We start from the raw sequence: 13,839 nt of genomic DNA on the forward strand, positions 1-13,839 counted from the left end.
GTAGAATGCACTAAGCTTTTCACTAGGCACAGAATTAGAGATCCAGGTGGTGAAATTAAACAGGAGCAATGTGCTGTGTTCTGAGGGGAGCACGTGGTATTCACACAGGTGTTTAGAAGCTGATAGAAAGAGAGCAGGTGAATTTCAGAATGTTGTTCCAAGACTATGAATGCTGGTAAGGAAGAACTTCAACAATCTTAATCAATTTGTCCTTGTGACTGAGTTCATGTAGAGAGAGCATCCATGCCAACTACACCATTCAGCTCATTCACCACATCCCCATCATTTAATTCGCGACAATCAGTCCTCAAATAAAACCTTGTGCCCTTACCTTCTGAATCACTCATTGAACAGAACCTGCACACACATCATCAAGCCCTTAAAAGAAAAGAGAAGTTGCTGGAAAAGCTCAGCAGGGCTGGTAGCATCGGTGAAGAGAAGTCAGAGTAAAAGTTTTCGGTCCAGTGACACTTTCGAGCATCTTCTGTTTTTGTTTCTGCTTTGAAGCAGCTGCAGTGCTTTCGATTTTTATCATGTGATTAAACACTGTACATTTTTCAACTATGCATTAATATTGTATGATTTGACATAATTGGTCAAAGTATGGAGATTTCCCAGAGCTGTGGTTAACTTTAAAAGATCAATGCATTTGGTCTAGAAATCAGTGCCGTTCAAGATCAATGGACACGACTGGAAATATATACAATTCCTCCCTGACCCACGACTAGATTCCTAATGCAAAAGCCATTCTTGTGCCACTCATGATGGAAGTCGATTGGGGACAGGTTGGTCTCCTTGCAAAATGACAGCGTTAGCCATCAGCAATGCTGGTTCCTACGTTGCACCAAGGCAGGTTTACTTACCATGTTGGAGCTGGTGGATGACCTCCCTATTCTCCAGAATATTCAAAGCGAAACACACTTCAGAAGGCATCTCCCCTTTTGGTCCTTTGCGCTATTGGTGCAAATCTTGTGACCATCATCAGCACATTCTCTCTATGTCGGATGGTTATATGCTGACTTCTCGTCCCGGTCCTTCGAGCAAATTCGACCTTGGAAATGCCAGAACATCATGATTAAACAGATGCAGTTTCACAGTTGAAATCATTTGGGCAAGGTAAAATTCCAAATTTCTCAAATTCAAGAACTGCTTTCATTTTCACCTGAGAATTCACCTGATATTTCCTTACACCCGAGTACATGGTTTGTAAAATGTTTTGACCACTTTAAGATATTTTACAAATGCATGCCAGGACCGTTTGAATCACCCACTTGTAGAATTGTTCAAAGAATAGTTGCCACAGGTAAATGCATGGTGTCCAAAGAAGAATGGGACATGATACACACAGTGAGCAGCAGCTGAAGAGAAATCAGAATTATCGTTTCAGTGGTCTTAAACACTGGATGCTGTTCAACCAAGTAATTCTACCCTTTTAAACAACCGTTTATGATTTGGTATAATTGGCCAAAGCACAGAGATTTCCCAGAGCTATGGTTAGCTTTGAAAGATGAATGCACTTGGTGTCGAAGTCATTGCCATTCAAGATCATTGGGCTCAATTGGAAATATTGTAATTTCTCCCCGACCCACTGCCTGGTTCCTGATGCAAAAGCCATCCTTGTTGCAGTGACAGCATCAGCACTCAGGGGAACCTCAGCCCACCAAGATCACTGGTGACTTCTGGGGGACAGATGTGTCTACTTGTGAAGTGACAGATTCAGAAATTAGCATCACTGGGTCTGACATTGCACCGAGCAGGTTTACTTACCATGTTGTAGCTGTTGGCGAACCTCAGCCCACCAAGATCACTGGTGACTCCTGGGGGACAGATTTGTCTACTTGTGAAGTGACAGATTCAGAAATTAGCATCACTGGGTCTGACATTGCACCAAGCAGGTTTACTTACCATGTTGTAGCTGTTGGAGAATCTCTCTATTGTCCTGAATATTCAACCCTAAAGACACTTCAAAAAACATCTCGCCTTCCTTTCTCGTACTGGAGGAAATCTTTTGTATTTTTCTCTCATTTTCACATTTTCTGTCTGAAAGGATGTTGAGGTTTGATCTCCCATTCCAGTTCTTGACAAAATCGCAAGTTTGGTGCAGAAATTATGGACATCATTCTGCACCTTTGTCTCTGTGTCATTCAGATTGTTGTGTGATGAACTCACATTTATTGAGCAAATTCCATCTTGAATCTCAGAAACATCATTATTAAAAGGAGCCATTTCCATAGATGCCAACACATTCAGGCACGTTGACAGTCCAGATGTGTCAAATTCAAGAACTGATTGCATTTTAAGCTGAGAAGTCCACTGATCTGTCCCAATAGCAAACTGCATGGTTTGTACAATGATTTAACCACTTTCAGATATTTAGCAAATGCATTGCAGGACCATTTGAATCCTCAAGTTATCAAATTCATCACATTGAGGTCTAATTAACACCTGCGTATGTTATTTTTGCATAAAAGCACTGTAACGGCAGTTTCTACTCCCTTATGTTGCTGGGTTTTGTAGGAGAGAGCAAAAATCCCTGTCATTTAGAATACTGGATAAAAACCCTGGATTTGTAACAGATCTTTTAAAAGAATAAAATGGCAGCTGAGCTATGCTCTGAAATGCACAATCATGGGGATAGCTGTCTGGAACCATGGTTCAGTTAGAAATCCTATTCTCGCCTCAGCCCTAAAAGAACAATGAACCAGGCCTAAGGCAACAGTTTCAGTCATCTTGGACTCTTCAGAGGTACCAAGGCTTTCAACTTCAATTAATATTCACTCGCAGAAATACTGGACATTCCACTTAATCAAAACACATTTACACCTACTCTAAACTATCAGGAAGCCAATTCAGCACAAAGGGCACAACAGAAACACAATGGATAACACAGATTTGCGAGATGGTAATGGAGCACAGAGTCCATATAACTGCTGGCCCTGATCTGGGAAAAAGGAAGAACCATTCCCACAGACACCAATAGAAGAGGGATCCCAGACAGCTACTCTCCCCGAGAATTATCTGCACAGCTATCTCCCAGAAACTTACCGACACAGGGCTGCCCCATACCAGGGGAACCAACGGCAACCAACCATGACCAGCAGATCTGACAACCTACGACCTCTGAAAGTCACCGACATGACTGATAAGGCCTCAGACACATCCTGAGGTGAAAATGGCTCATAAAACCACCACAAATTCAGAAAACCCAAGTTCTCAAACCAGACTGAACACCGTCCGAAGTCTTCAGTGAGTGAGAATGGCCGGCTGTATTTCAAAATTGTGTTTATCCCTAGTGGTGAATATATTTCCTGAAGACCCAAATTGTCCAACCCAGCTAGCAGGGAGGGGAAGGTGTGTTAGTGACAGTGCAGGGAACCTCGAGGTCAGGAAGTCTGATAAAAATGCCTGTGTTTCAAACTACTACTTAGTTTCTTATAGTAATTAGCCTGTCAAGTTAATAACTGATAGCGTCAGTTTCACTGTTTTGAATTTGCCTTTTTTTTAATTCTTGTATTTTATTCACCTTTGTTCTATTTCCCTGTGTATTACGTTTGCCTTTTTTTAAATTTCCTGCGATATACTCACCTTTGCATTTAATGAACGCAGAGATTCTTTGCCCTGAAACACCTGGCTACTGCCTTCCTCACTTCACATTTCCTAAATTAAGTCCAGTGTCAGAACTAGGGATCTGGGGATGATTCGAACCACCTAAAAATCAGCAAATTACTGATCAAAAACCAGAATCCCTACTGTTTCCACAATCTATTTTGTTATTTTATGATGATGCAGAATTACAGGAAGATTCTGAAAATCACCAAGGTACTGTTGGGAATGGAAAAGAAAATGCAGTGGATCACTTGACAGAGAAAGCTGAGTTGCTACGATGTAAAAATATGATAAATTAAAATGTAATTGTCTAGGTGCAAAACCTGACGTAATGCAGAACTCTGACTGTGGAATTTGGTCAAGACCTGATAACCTGGTATTGAGATGACAGTACACATAATCCTTGCCTGTGCATCAGAGGGGCACAATATGTTCTTGCTACCTGGTGCATTACTTGATTTCAGTGTGCTGAAATTCAAGTTGTTCATTTGCTGCATGCATCAGCAGATCCTTATATTTTGAGAGGGAACAGCTACTTCAAGACATTGTCCAACTCCTGTAATGGCCTTATATTGCCAGTGCCAAAATGGGGCACACATTTCTAAAATAAAGTTGTGTTCTGACACTTTGAACAATGATTAAAATGTGTGAGCTACCGTACACCGCATTATTGACTAGGCGGAGAATTTGAGGTCGAGGTAAATAACTTAAACAGGAGAAATCTACTGTGTTTTGAGGGGTGCACATGGAATCCACACAGGTGTTTAGAAGCAGGTGGAAGCAGAGCAGGTGAATGTCAGAGTATTGCTCCAAGACCATAAATGCTGTATAGGAAGACATTTAACAATCTCACTCATATTGTCAATGTGCCTGAGTTCAACTTCAACGTAAATTATCTTCAAAGTCTGGCATATTTTCCTTTTAACACAAATTGTTACCCACAGTTCAAAAGACATAGTTCCCAGTTTTCATATCTCTGAACCAAAATTGAAGTGTGTCCTGCAGGTAGCATCACAGTGAAGCAGTTTGGGAGAAGTGTCCTGCAGTTAGCATCACAGTGAAGAATTCTGGCAAGAGTGTCGATAAAAAGGGGTGTCGTGGTGGCTCAGTGGTTAGTATTGCTGCCTCACAGCACCAGGACTCAGGTTTAATTCCAGCCTTGGGCGATGGTGTGGAGTTTGCACCTTCTCCCTGTGTCTGTGTGGGTTTCCACCAGTGCTTCGCTTTCCTCCCACAGTCCAGAGATGTGCAAGTTAGGTGGATTGGCCGTGCTAACTTGCCCATAGTGTGCAGTGATGTGCTTGCTAGGTGGATTAACCATGGAAAATGCAGGGTTACAGGCCTAGAGTAGAGGTGTGGGTCTAGGTGGGATGCTATTCAGAGGATTGGTGCAGACTTGATGGGCTGAACAGCCTGCTTCCACACTGTAGAGATTCTACGATTGATAAAAGAATAAAACAAAAATAATGAAAAATCAGTGACTGTTTTAACATACCTCCACCATCAAAACGTGAAGCATCATTTCTTTAAAAAATGTATTTCTCGACAAGGTTAATCCCACTTAAACACTCAAAAAAACACAAACTCACAGCACTTCATTCTTCCTCCCAACTTACTCTTCATCACTATTCAACTTGCTTGGTCACGATCTCAAATTTACAACAGTTTACATTCAGAATAAAGCATCAGCAATTACGTTTTCCTTCCTGGCAATATGTACACTATTTTTTGTTAAATGGTTGTAGGTCTACGCACCAGCTTAATAATCTTGGAGTCTTATTTTTAAGTCATTCCTCAAATGTTAACGGATTATAATCTGTTCAGTTTTAAAGTTCCCATGTTGAATATAAACTTTGAAAGTGACAGCAAAGGATATTCTATTCTATTCTATTCTTTTCTATTCTACTGTCAGTGTTGAAGAGCTAACACCACAAATACTCCTTTTTCATTAACTTTGATGTCGATTCAGCTTTTTTGAAAAAATAAAACAAGGGCTTCTTCATTCCAGCCTCGTGATCCAACAGGAAAACTGTCAAATTCCCAAATTGCTACAGTCTCCTGTTAATTTAAATGTTCTGTTCAAATGAGGTGCAGTTAATACAGGTTCATTGATTAAAATTGTTTTTAGCTTTTCAAAGACTGCTCAGCATTGTATAAGCCATACCACCTCTGTTTAGTTTCATAGCAAATTAGTCAAAGATACTAAAATTAAGTACAAACTTTCAATAAAATCTGTTTATGTTAAAATTTGAGGATGCCTGTTCATATTTTGTTTCTCCATACAGGCAATGATTCAAGTTAAGGTCAGATATGCTCCAGAAACAAGACACGTGACTATGAAGAAATGTGGTGGATAACATCCACGGACTATACATTTTTATTTATGTTATTGCTTGCAAAGCCAACTTCAATCATTTGTTTTCTTACGAGTTTCTGCTGTGGCTATTGAGGAAGTTTTGGAATGATGGGGTTAATCACAGTGATCGTTTGGTGCAGAATTTTCTCAAACTTTGAAAAGAATTCAGCTGGATGTTGATGTTTGGTTCATCCAGCCTGTCTGTACCAGGACTGTCAAAGTAGAGTAATGCTTCCCAATTTTTTTTCCCCATTGTAACACATTTCAAGTTCAAAAATTGCCATGATCCCTCAGTGAAACTGAGAGCAAGGCCAGATCCCTGACAGCGGCGTTGGGCGAAAGAACCTGTGAAATGCAGGAGACAAATTGCTTTACCTTCAAGGATTTTTCTGATTTCTTTGGAGCAGAAATCATGGCTCAAAGGTCCATCAATTAAAGCACGCCTACCACTTTGAATACAGGGGTTTAAAGGGGCCTCAGCTTTTAATACTCAGCCAGTGCTATCCTGCGGTCATTGCTGCCTTCAAACATGTGACACCAGAATCTTGTCTCATGACCCCTCAGGGGATTGTGACCTGCTCTTTGGAAAAGCTTGAACTTCAATCTTCTAGCACTGTAAGGTTGACAAACCTTTTTTTTATTGAAATGAACCATTGAGAATCTGTGCATGCTGCTCGAGAAGAATTATGAGACTATTTTACTTTGTGTTCCTACTGGTTTTCATCAAAACAGAAATGTACGTTATTTATCCTGCAGAAACTAGGCACTCTCATGTGTCTATGCATTAACAATCTTTACAAGGAAAAGCATTGAATTTTGTGAAAAATAAATCATCTTATGAGTTGTGTATTTTAATGTATTAAAACAATAAATATCGGAAATTGTACATGCATTTTACAATAATGTTCATAATTATATAATATTCCTTTTCGAGATGAATTGTTCCCCTTACATATGACTGTAGCTGATTGTAATCCTTGTGCTAAGATGTCAGTTTTGCTAACCTTAATATTGTATGTATCCAATCATAATTTTAAATCACTAGAATCTACAATCTGATAGAAATGATAGTTCAGGGCGTGATGTTTTGGGCAGTGTCTGAATAAAAGGAACTTAAATGTGTTTTGCCATAACTATATTTCTAACTTATGCTTTAGTGAATCATTGAAAGCGATTGTTCAGAACTTACAGCTGAATTCTTACATTTCTGCTCAGATTGCAGTGATGTCTGGTTAGAAATATGGATTTGAAAAGACAAATATATATAACTAATTAGTGGGGTCACACACAACTATTTTAAAAATTGGAAGAGAAGAATTAATGACATTCTTAAACATGAAAAACCCATTGCATTTAGCAATAAAAGGATATTTCCCATTCATGAGGTGTGGCCTGTTTGGGCTAGCATTTATTTTCTATGTGCAGTTGTCCTTGAGAAGGTAGTAGCGAGTTAACTTCTTAAAATGCTGCAGTCCATTTCGTGTATGTATACCCACAATACTATGGGGCATGGGAGTGGGAATCCAAGCCGGCCTGCAGAAAGGTGATATATTTCCAAGTCAGGATAGTGAATGGGAGGGACTTGCAGATGATGGTATTTCCATGTATCTGTTTCCTTGACCTTTTAGATGGGAATTGTCATGGGCTTGGAAGATGCTGTCTCTGAGGCCGTGGTGAATTTGTGCAGTGTATCCGCTGAGCACTGCTGCTACTGAGCTTCAGTAGTGGGGGAAGTGAATGTTTCTCGATGTGATGCCAATAAAATGGGCTGCTTTGGCATGAATGGTGTCAAGCTTCTTGAGTGTTGTTGGAGTTGCACTCATATAGGTAACTGGGGAGTATTCAATCACACCACTTGGCTTGTCCTTGTAGATGGAGGTGAGTTATTCATGACAATTTCCTCGCAACTAACCTGCCCTTGTAGGCACATTATTTTATGTCTAATGTTGTCTAGTTCCTCCTGTAACAAATTACACAACTCTGACCAGAATGTTATGAAGGTATTTGACCAGGTGTTCCACGACACTGAAGAGGTCAAATCACGACAAACACAAGCAGGTACCAATGTAAAGTAGCCCCACCTTTATTAGGAAACAAGTTGCAATAACCTTTAATACTAAACATACTGTCTTTAATCCTAGTGGTCACTTAAACTTTTGTAGATTTACATAGTTACCGTCTCTCTGGCTCAGTCTCTGCAAAGCTGCTTTCAATCTTCCCTCCTTCCTCTCTCTCTCTTTCTATATCTCTCTCTGGATAGTCAGCTGGTGTCTTGCCATGTTGATCTCCTCAGAAGGCATCCGGAAGTTTCAAGAGATAAGTCTGTGGGTGAAGGCCTGAATTTGAGGGGGACTGGTCAGGCCTGCGGGACAGGAAGAAGCGGAGAGCCTTTAGGCCATCTGTATGGGGAATGCAGCTGTTTTTCTACCTTTTTGGATGTTTTTTCAGAACTTCCTATAGTTCTGGCCAATAAGGGTGACTCACTTAATAGTTTCAATCAGTGTCAATCATTTGGATGGCATGCTACTGTTAGTTTCTTTGTGTAACAGGACCCAGTGCCTTTCTGTCTGGGGCCCTCCTTTGTTTGGTAGATAAATTGTTGGGGCTATGTAAGTCCAGGATAACTGTTGCCCTTTACATTATGCTAATGTCATTAGCACCCAGCTGTGGTGTTTGGCCAATATACCCAACATTCCTCGCTGTTTGGCCAAGTTAGCAATCTGTCCGTGTTTTAGCAGCAAGGAGGCTGCTACAATTCCCCCCTTTTGAACGGAAAGAAGCTTATGCAAATGAAGTTCAAACCTAATTGTAAAAGTTGGTTATGTTTGTTGTCAGGGGACTTTATGCATTGGTGTGAAAGCCATTGTATACATTTGGTCAAGCCTATAATATAACTATATATACAAAAAGGAAAACTCCTGTCGCGATAGTCCATACAGGATTGTGGTGCATAGACAACATTCAGTAATCAGAACACATAGAAGTGACAATAATGATAACCCTGCGAATTCCATCTGTCTTATAGCCCCTGTGTGCATATACAGGATTATTCAGTGTGAGTGTGCTGATCTCTTGGGATAACTTTCTTTCCCAGACTGCAATCTTAACCACCAATATCTTGAGGTATATCAAGGTGAGTGTAATTAGGACCACAGCTAGATATGAGAGGAGCTGAATTCATGGATGATATGTTATAGGCACGATGGTATGGCCTGTTAGTTCACATTTACCAAGAGTGGTCCCTATCAATGTGCCCCGTCTCTCCACAGCATATGGGAAGGTGTCATGGTAACACCTCCAAATACCCTGTTTTTCGTAATTCCAATATTTTCAACTTCAAAAATCCTCAACCCAACTTTGTCACCAGGAATAATTGGAATTCCTAGTACCAAGCCCAGCGCCTTACTGAGAATGTCCTTGCAGTTATCAATAAACCACACATTGGTGAGCTGCTGCAAATGACAGCGAGAGACATTAGTGCAGGTTCTCTCCTGGAACAAATACTTAAGCTGTTCATCACTGATCCAGGATGGGACTTTCCTTGGCTAGCTTGCCTGAGGTCCTCCCTCAGCTGTTCAATCATCCAGTTTCTGTAGCTGCACAGGGTATGGTTTTGCTGCTTACCGTCATCCCTGATTTTGCCCTGGACAATCTGGTTAATCATCTTGGTGTGAACCTCTAGTATGGTCACTAATTGGTGGCTAGTCTGATTCCCTGCGTGAGAAAAAAGAGAACACAAAGGAGTGATAGAAAACATGTGCCCTGGAGCAGGATGTATTGTGGAGGGGTGTGATGTCACCCAGTGTGTAAATGGATTTTTAGCAGTGGAGGAAGGTGTTCCTGACTAGCTGCCACATGGCAGCTTGTGCACTCATGTGGCTGGAGAGCTTTAAAGCTATTTCCATTACGGGGTTGCTCCTGTCATTGTCAAAGTATAAGCCACAGCCTGTTTTCGCTCCAGCTGTTGCTGCCAGGATGGTACCCTGGGTGTTAGCCCGTTTTTCCAAACTTCCGAATGAAATGGCTGGTTCTTCCGCAGTTGTAATGCAGATTGGGTTTGGAGTTTGTTTGTGGAAGTTCCCTTCTTCTGGGGGCAGGGGACTAATGTAGAGGGGGTGAGTCTGTTTGGGACCCCTGAGTGTATTACTGCCCCTTCATTCATCCTTCCCAGTTGGAGTCCGGACCGTGCTTATGTGTGTGGGCTCTGGGGTTTCGGCTGTGGGCCGGGGGTGCAGTTGAAGACGCCCTCACCTGGGAGAAAGGTGGCAGGTGTATGGGGCGGAGGCGGATTGGGTGTGGATGTGTCAGTGTAGGGCTCCTCTTAACTCCCTGAACAGGTAGGACCCCAAAAGGGCACATTATCCCATTCTGGGCAGAGACCTGGTTCACTAACGCTTGTATCTGTTCCTGGCACTTTGAATGCTCCATACTAGGAGGCCTGATGTGCATTGCTATGCATTGCGGGCTTAGAGAATCTGCACAGCTGCTTGAAACTCTCAATACTACTATTCTAGCTTGTCAATGTATGAACAGGCTGCTTCCTGGCCCCCAATGACTCACCTGTCACTAGAACATGCTCTTTCAATTTGTGACTGGAACAATCACAATGGATCGTGTTTTCCCGTATTCTGGAATCCTGCTGTTTAACTACAAGTTTTAGCATTTTCAATTCATCAGTAGTGATTTCTAAATGCTCCTGCAGTGATCTAATCTCAGCTGGTCAGCTGTGGGGAATCTTCTAGGCTACATACAATTGCTGTTGCTGTGGTTATCTTAGTGGCTTTCTTTCCTCATTTGTTACGTGTTTCTTGCCATATGCCTTAAGCCACAGAACCCAGGGTCCAGGACCAGTCTGGCTCCTACAGAATTCTGTCCATTTAGGCCATTTTATAAAAAGATATTGTCTGAGTGAGTCAGACGGCGGGGGGGCTACTTGTCCCATGTTGCTAGGAAGCATGTTATTGCGAGGGCCCTTTACTGGATTTCTCTTTCATGGGAAGCGGCTGCAGTTGGGGGTAAGGCTTCAGCTAAATTCTTATTGCAGCCTCTCGAAGTCGTAGATGTGTAGAACTAAAGCACGGCGACCCCTTCTAACGCTATCCAAAAATAGGTCTTTAACTCCTTCTCTTGGCCTGAAGTAGAGTTTCTCACACCCGTGTATTAGCTCTGACCCTGGGTCCTCAACTCAATCTCTGGCTCCTTGTTCCAGGTACTCTTTAAAATACCTAGCAGTCATTTTGATTAGGGTAGTAGGCTATGTAAGGGTGCCAACAGCTGTCAATATCTCTACTCCTCTGAAACAGAAAAGTAAAGTTTCCTCAACTCTTTGGAACTCAAAGGTCCCTCAACTCTCTCGAACTCAAAATAAAGTTCCTTTGACTCTGAAAACAAAGAATGACTTTCCCTCGACTCTATCCCCACCAAACACTCTTGGGGAGGGGACAACAAGGAGTTGAAATACAGAATTAGCTTTCTTCTACTCATTTGAACTCAAAGTAAACTAAAAACCAAATCCCCTCAGCTCCAACCCCATCGAACGCTCCAGGTACAGGGACAACAAGGATTTAAAATTCAAAGGAATATTTCTTCTGCTTATTGGAGCTGAAAATAAATAAAATAAAGCTCCCTTCACACCGATCCCTTAAACACATTGGGGACAAGGACAGGAGGTGGTTAAAATAAAAGCTGCTTTGGTTTTTTCCAGGTGTCCAAAAAGACCCTAGGGTTTCTACACAAGAGGCAAACACCTGTCCCCCTCAGGCTGACATCCTTACAGTCCCTCTACGCTCTACTACCCTTTTCCAGTTCCTGCTTTAGTCAGTCTGGCTATAGAAAACTTGGCTGGTGGTCCAACTTCTGGTCGGCTGCCTGTATCCTCAGATACTCACTTGAATCCTGGTGTTCATGTGGGTTATTTACCCTCTTAATACAGCTCACGCTGAATTCTGAGGATACAAGGTGGCATCGACTTCAAACGTGAGTTCGACTTTGGAGGACCTGACAGTCACTTCTTATCTAAAGCACCCAGGGACGCCAAATGTTGTCAAGTTCCTCCTGAGATAAATTAGACAATTCCAACCAGCATGTTGTGAATGTATTCGTCTAGGTGCCCCACAATACCGAAGTGGTCAAATCTCTATGAACACAAGCTGGTACCAATGTAAAACAGTCCCAACTCTATTAGCAAACATGTTCCAATAATTTTTAAGACTAAACATACACTCGCTAATCTTATTCACCCCCTTAATCTTACAATACTCCCCAAGTCTCTTGTGGATTTGCACAGTCACACTCTCTCTGGCTCTGTACTGGGCCCATGAAAATGCTTCCTTTCTCCCCCTCTCTCTCTTTCTTTCTCTCTGGATGGTCAACTAGTCTCTGCTTCTTGCCATGTGATCTCAGAAGGCCTCCAGAAGATTCAAGAATGTGGTCTTTGGGTGAACCCTGTTATTACACCTTTTTAGATGGTTTCCTGGAACTTTCTATCATTGAGGACAATCAGGGAGACTCAATAGTTTGAAACAATGTCAATCATTTGGATGGTATGCTATTGTTTATTTCTTTATGTAGCAGGATCTACTGACTTTGTCTGGGCTCTCCTTTGGTTGGTGGATAAGTTGAGGATATGTCAGTCCAGGATACTTTTCCTTTTACAATATGCTAATGACACTAGCACCTGGCTGTGGTGTTTGTACTGTGTCTATTGTGTGGGTTTCATTATTTCAGAGTTTTACTTGTCCAATGTACCCAGCATCCCTTGCTGTTTGGTCAAGTTAGCAATCTATCTGTGTTTTAGCAGCCAGGAAGCTGCTGGTTATGTTGTGTGGACCTATGAATGATGCTCACCCTCCTTCCCTTGCTACTTGTCTTCCTTATTGAAAATAAACCAAGATAACAATGCTAATCAAGGTAATGTGGAGCACCTTGAGTAATGAATGATTTCTTGATATATTCCCACATTTAGTTTGGTTTTGTTTTCTCTGATACTCATGATCCTACTTTTATTTATTTTCTCTCTACACTGGCCACAGCATTTCATTAACTCTCTAGTACCTTAGTGACCAAGAGATCAAGGTGGGCTCTGAACAGCAGACCATTAAAAACCTCAACTGATTTGTAGTCTTTCCTTAGGAAAGCCACCCAAATTAAAATGTTCAGAGATAGTAAGAACTGCCGATCCTCCAGCTCCACCCTGTGTTATTCCAAATTGAAGTGTTACCCTGGCAAGTCAAGTGGAGCAGAGCACTTCAGTTAAGGTTCCACTAGAAGAGACCACATTGATTCCTGCCATGATTTCAGCATATTCATCACCATCAACTGAGCATGGAGGATAGGGGTATGCACGAGAAATAGCTAAACGACTGTACATACAGGTGAAAATAAAATGTGGATTTCAATTGGAGTTATAGTTTTATTCATTAAAACTGCAGTTTGAATAGTGTGGGGTACATTGCAAAGCTCTCCGTGCAATGTCTATGGAATCTGTATGACTCTCCAAATATATAACCCACTGGGCGAAAGTGGGCTGCTGCCGTTCCTTTGAGGCCGAATTTAGAAATCGATTTTTAAAACCCTGTTTTCCTGCTAGCTAACAAGGTGCCGGGCTGGATGAACACAGCAGGCCAAGCAGCATCATAGGAGCAGAAAGGCTGATGTTTCGGGCCTAGACCCTTCATCAGAAAAGGGGGAGGGGAAGGGTGTTCTGAAATAAATAGGGAGAGAGTGGGAGGCGGATAGAAGATGGATAGAGGAGAGGATAGGTGGAGAGGAAACAAACAGGTCGAAGAGGCGGGGATGGGGCCAGTAAAGGTGAGTGTAGGTGGGGAGTTAGGGAGGGGATAGGTCAGTCCAGGGAGGACGGACAGGTCAAGGGGGCG

The 13,839-nt window shown here is 41.9% G+C and overlaps 1 protein-coding gene across 1 annotated transcript in view; it reads left to right on the plus strand.

Moving 5' to 3' along the window:
• The window catches only part of LOC109934977, a 225,473-nt gene that overhangs the window by 37,790 nt on the left and 173,844 nt on the right, over positions 1-13,839 (plus strand). The window lies entirely within an intron of this gene.

Source organism: Rhincodon typus, chromosome 17, assembly GCF_021869965.1.
Source record: "Rhincodon typus isolate 14 chromosome 17, sRhiTyp1.1, whole genome shotgun sequence".
NCBI lineage: Eukaryota > Metazoa > Chordata > Chondrichthyes > Orectolobiformes > Rhincodontidae > Rhincodon > Rhincodon typus.